The sequence below is a fragment of the Bos mutus genome, chromosome 12, assembly GCF_027580195.1.
Source record: "Bos mutus isolate GX-2022 chromosome 12, NWIPB_WYAK_1.1, whole genome shotgun sequence".
Classification (NCBI taxonomy): Eukaryota; Metazoa; Chordata; class Mammalia; order Artiodactyla; family Bovidae; genus Bos; species Bos mutus.
Genome location: NC_091628.1, coordinates 79,387,444 through 79,393,494, shown reverse-complemented (window position 1 = coordinate 79,393,494; position 6,051 = coordinate 79,387,444).

Below are 6,051 nucleotides of genomic sequence, written 5' to 3'. Positions count from 1 at the left end.
AAGCTTTGAAACATACACCAGTGTATGGTGTGGTAGTAGTAAGGTAGCATTAGTCACTCAGTTGTGTCCAACTCTTTGTGACCCTGTGGACCGGAGCCTGCTAGACTCCTCTGTCCATGGGATTCCCCAGGCACGAATACTGGAGTGGACTTTCTCCAAGTGATCTTCCCTACCTAAGGATTGAACCTGGGTCTCCTGCACTGCAGGCGGAGTAAAAATCCTAGCAATGATGACGAAGAGAGAGCTGAGGGGCCGAGTCACTGACCAGCCTGCACAGTGAGAAAGGCAACAACCAGTCAGGAGTCCGAACATGAGTTTGAACAAACTCTAGGATATGGTGAAGGGCAAGTTAAGTCTGGCGTGCTGAGTCCATGGGGTGGCAGGGAGTTTGACATGACTAAGTGACTGAACAAGAAGGACAGATTTCAAATAAAAATGCATATAAATTAAATATATTTTTAACTTCTGGAAATATATGTTACATAATCTAGCTCCATATAAATGCCCATCACCAGAAGACTAAATGCGAGTTTCCATCATTTCCATCTCTAATAGATGTGTGCATGTAAGTGAATATGTATATTCGTTTATATTCACTTGCAAGAATATATATTCCTATTCCCTCTTTGTTACTGGAAGACTTTGAACAAATATATAAAGAAAATATAATCACAGAAATTCAGAATTGGGGAAAACCAACATTCTCTTCACCTGTGCCACTTGGGAAACTGAAATTCCTCAGGTTAAAGAAACCCGCCAAGACCTGGCAGTTGGTGGATGGCAAAGCCAGCATCAGAAACCCTTTTCTCAACAAACAGTTCAGTGTTCTCTCCACTGGCCGGCTCCTGGTTTTATCCCCTCATTGCTTATTCATTTGATCAACAGTCGAGTGTGACTTTAAGAATTAAGAGTTGGGATAACATAATATTAAAGTGATAAGTCTTTTTCCCCTGAAGTCAATGAAAACAGCCTCCATATATTTTGCTTTTCCTAAAATTTCCCTCCCACATCAACCAGAACTGTGAAAATACTCAGAAGACTGGAAGATTATTTCTTATCCCTGAAGCGCCTAATATTTCCAGGTGTTTTCACTATGTGGGAGGAAAAAAAAAGCTCCTGGTTTTGCTCTGATGTCTGGAAAAGATGTTAACTAGACACCTTTTTATTCCACAGCTCTGGCCCAGATGAAAAGTTCTTTTTCTTGGAAATTGAAGCTTATTTTTTATTGCTGCCCGGGAATACTGAAGCTTCCTGAAAGCTTCGGAGTACCTTTAACTTTTTGGAAACCCAGATGCCTCCTTTCTGCTGAAATTATTACCCCAGTGGATTTTGAGTGAAATTGAGATTTTTTAAAAAAAAACTTCAAACTTGATGCTAAGTGATTGAACAATTAGTGTGGCTCATATATGTGGACAGATGAGTAAGAGCTGTTGATTATCTGACTCTAGATTAGCTTTCTGGATTTTTTTTTTTTTTTTTGTGAAACATATTTTCTTGCTGATTTTTATATTTTAATGGCCTTAATGTAGCACATAATGGTGTGTTAATTCTTTCCTTCCATTAAACCTGAAATACCATACTTTGGGCTTCTCAGGCAGCAGCACTAGTGATTAAAAACCTGCCTGCCTATGCAGGAGACATAAGAGATGGGGGTTCAATCCGTGGGTTGGGAAGATCCCCTGGAAGAGGGCATGGCAACCGCTCCAGTATTTTTACCTGGAGAATACCATGGACAGAGGAGTCTAGTGGGCTATGATCCATAGGGTCACAAAGAGTCCGATAGGACTGAAGCAACTTAGCATGCGTGCACCATACTTTAGTTCAAACTGTTGAATCTAATCAAACTGTCAAAAAGGCATTCATTTATTCATTCATTTAATCATTCTCTAGGCAAATATTTGCTGAAATATTACTATTCTGTGCCAGGCACTGGAGTGACAGTAAGGAATGATCAAGCAGAAGTCCCTGCATTCATGGAACCTGCATTTAACTGGGAAGAGGTAGATAATACACAGTAGGTGAACAAAAGATGTGAAACCCTGGGCAAGGCTTCAAAAAAAAAAAAAAAAAAAAAAAAAGAAGAAAAGGTTCTTGGTCTGGGAGGCAGATTTAGACAGAGCAAAGAAGGAGGGGGAGCAGAAAGGGGAGAAAGATGAGAGGGAAGGAGGAAGGGAATAGTAAATTAACAAATAAATGAGGCTTCTCTGATGGCTCAGCAGAGAAATCAGGCTTCTCTGATGGCTCAGGAAAACAATCTGCCTACAATGCGGGAGACACAGGAGACTAGGTTTGATCCCTGGCTTGGGAAGATCCCCTGGAAGAGGAAAAGGCAACCCACTCCAGTAATCTTGCCTGGGAAACCCCATGGACAGAGGAGCCTGGTGGGCTACAGTCCATGGGGTCGTAAAGAGTCTGAAGCAACTGAGCCCACATACACAAGCGAATAAATACTTCTGAAAAATCTTGCTCAGCCTCACATCTCACACATCTAGTTATCTTCAGTTTTCGAGTCTTTCCTACCTTGTCAACATGAATCACAGTGATGGACCTGTCCATCTCTACAATTTCTATATGGGAGGGGCATCAGGAGGTCTATAATGTTGCAAATGGGCATTAGGGAGGGCCATCTGGGATCTGAGCAGTCAGCCCTGGGAGAGGCTGTTCCCAAGGCACAGGGAATGTCTAGCGAGGGATGCAGCTGTGAGCCATCAGCCATCAGGCAAGGGATGGGTACAGGAGCCTTGATGAGGGGATCTGGATGAGCACCCACCATCGAGACCAACATAAAGTGTCTTTCATGAAATGACAGAGTATTGAGCTTTATGCAATCAACAGTGTACAGAGCTACAATAGGGAGTGAATGTGCTGAAAACCATAGGTTAGAAAGAACTCCCCAGGGAGCAGGATAAGGACAGAGACAAAAGTCAGAGGCTGGATACAGTGGGGCCAGTTTGGAGGCTGTGGCAGTGGTGGGCAAAATAGAAGTAAAAGATGTTGAAGAGGGATGCTGGATTACTAAATGGTGGAATCAACCTGATTCAGTGACTTACTGGACAATCCAGGTAAACTGTAGAGAGGAATAAAAGATAGCTCTCAGAATAGGGGCTATTGAATTCAGTAAAATGATATACTTAATTGTTGTTGTTCAGACGCTAAGTCCTATCTGACTCTTTGCGACCCCATGGACTGCAGCAGCCAGGCTTCCCTGTTCTTCACCATCTCCTAGAGCTTGCTCAAACTCATGTCCATTGAGTCGGTGATGCCATCCAACCATCTCATTCTCTGTCACCCCCTTCTCCTCCCGCCCTCAATCTTTCCCAGCAGTTCAGGGTCTTTTCCAATGGATCAGCTCTTCACATCAGGGGGCCAAATTATTGGAGCTTCAGCTTCAGCACTTTTAAAATATTTCTTGAACCCCAGATTCTATGATTTTGTGACCTGATGGCTCAGAACTATGTTTAAGGACTGAGATGCTTTTCAGTCCCTTTGAGTTTGGTTTCAGGCACTAGGGAGACTAGGCCTTTCTCTCAGAGCTGTCAGGGGGTCTTTGGGGTCAGTGAGAAGCTCAGAACCTTCCACACAGCAACTGGGTCCTTCCTACCTCTGCTCTCAAGAGGTGATGTCCTTGTGTTTTCTGCAAACTGGGAGAGGGAAGAAAGTAGGTCGTTCCAGGTATTTAGTACTTTGGCAGGAAAAAAAAGTATATCAAAGTTTGCTAAAAAGAGAAAATGTTATTTTCTTTTATTTTGACAGAGTTTGTGTGGAGGATCTAAGACTTTCTACTGAGTCACCAACTCAGCCGCAATATAACTATTTCAGCTTCCTGGGAATACTATTTCTGAATCGCAGTGATATAATGATCTGAACATTTCAATGCTTTCAGGAACCTAGAACATACCATCTTTGCTTCACAGCTGCACACGGTCCTTATGGTAATATTCGTCATTGCATGGTGCCCTATATGAAAATACCACAGAATAAAAGAAATGTTTTAATTCCTGAAAGAAATGTTCAAACAGCAATCCCCTATTCCACAAGTCTCTTTTTCCCTCAGAAAATATGCAAAAAGCAATACATGAGTCATTTGTTAAAAGTTCCATGTTTTCATTGCAAATTCCTAGTCAGGCTTTGGAATTGATGCTTCTCTTCTACGATTCCCATATTCTCTGAGTCACCAAAGTTTTTGGATGTTGGCAGGAGAGTCTGTTCCTACAATGTCCTCACAGAGTTATACGTGGCCAGGAAGGAGCAGGGTGCCAGGATTTGAACTAGGAGTGAGGGTGGGTATCATTCTTCCATCCAGGCATCCATGACCCCAGTCCTGGGCGCTGTGGTTCCCAAAGCTTCCCCCTATGATGTGCAAATAGAACTCTCAGCAATACTGTTAAAGTGTAGCCAGTGATTCCATAGGTCTGGGGCCGGCGAGCTGAGAACTTGCATTTGTAACAAGTCCCCAGGTGCTGAGGATGCCTGTTCAGGAAATGACTGGTTTAGGGATTCCCTCTGTCTCTCCTCCAGATATGCCCTTCTTGCACAGGATGATCACGTGATCCAGGGCATCTAGTAACATGAGATTTGGCTGCTGCTGCTGCTGCTGCTAAGTCGCTTCAGTCGTGTCCGACTCTGTGCGACCCCATAGATGGCAGCCCACCAGGCTCCCCTGTCCCTGGGATTCTCCAGGCAAGAACACTGGAGTAGGTTGCCATTTCCTTCTCCAATGCATGAGAGTGAAAAGTGAAAGTGAAGTTGCTCAGTCGCGTCCGACTCTTCGAGACCCCATGGACTGCAGCCTACCAGGCTCCTCTGTCCATGGGATTTTCCAGGCAAGAGTAAGGCTCCTTCTAAACCACACTGTGGCTACCCAGGACTCTGGAATTTCCCGCCCAGACAGCTCCCTGTTGTGTACACACATCTCCCCAGTCTGTCCTTCCCCCGGCCCCTCCCACCACCAGTGCGAACATGGCGTGGTTCAGTAGGGGATGGCAAAGGGTCAGCCTTTGGAGAAGAGAGAGAGAAGCGGGTGGCCCTCTGTTCAGGGACCTCCATTTGCCTTTTTGCCCCAGCAGGTAAATGTTAGAGGTGGTCTTTTTTTTTTAACTTTTTATTTTGTATTGTACTATAACCAATTGATGAACAATGCTGTGATGGTTTCAGGTGAACAGCAACAGGACTCAGTCACACACACACATATATCCATTCTCCAAACTCCCCTCCCATCCAGGCTGCCGCATAACACTGAGAAGAGCTCCCCATGCTCTATAGTAGGTCCTTGTTGGTGATCCACTTTAAATACAGCCGCGTGCACCTGTCCATCCCACACTTCCTAACTATCCCTTCCCCCTATGCTTCCTCCTACCAATCCTAAGTTCCTTCTCAAGATTTTTTGATGTGGACCATCTTTAAAGTCTGTATTGAATTTGTAACAACATTTCTTCTGTTCTCCCGTTTAGGTTTTTTGGCCGCTATCTTAGCTCCCCAACCAGGGATCGAATCCGAACCTGCCCTGCATTGGAAGGCAAGGTTTTAGGACCAATCCCTGGGCGTGGTCTTACATGTGTTCACGTGAATGACAGGAAGAGATTCCATCCGGAAATGTTTTCCCTGATTTTAAGGCCAGGGCACAGTTTGGATGGTTCTGTTTCATGAGAACCTACTGCCTCTAAAGGTCTTCTTAGAACAGTGGGAGAATGTTTCTTCCCTTCCATAGAAGGGTCCACACCTTTCCCAGGTGACTGCGCCGTGTAGGGGACAGTGCCGGCTTTGGGAGCTCATAGCTTTCAGCTGAAGTCCAACTTCCTGTGTGAATTTGAGTAAGTCCATCACTTTTGAGCAGGAAGGCATGCTTTGGTCTCAGTTTCTTGATCTTTATAATGGGAATACTACCCTACTCTCTGCCACATCTTCCCCATTTCCAGCCAACTTCCCTTCATCCTTTGGCCTTTAGCTCAAATGCCATCATTTTTTTTTCCATTGAGAACATTTTTATTGAAATATATTTGACGTATAATATTGTGTGAGTTCCACATGGGCAACACATCAATTTGATACTTT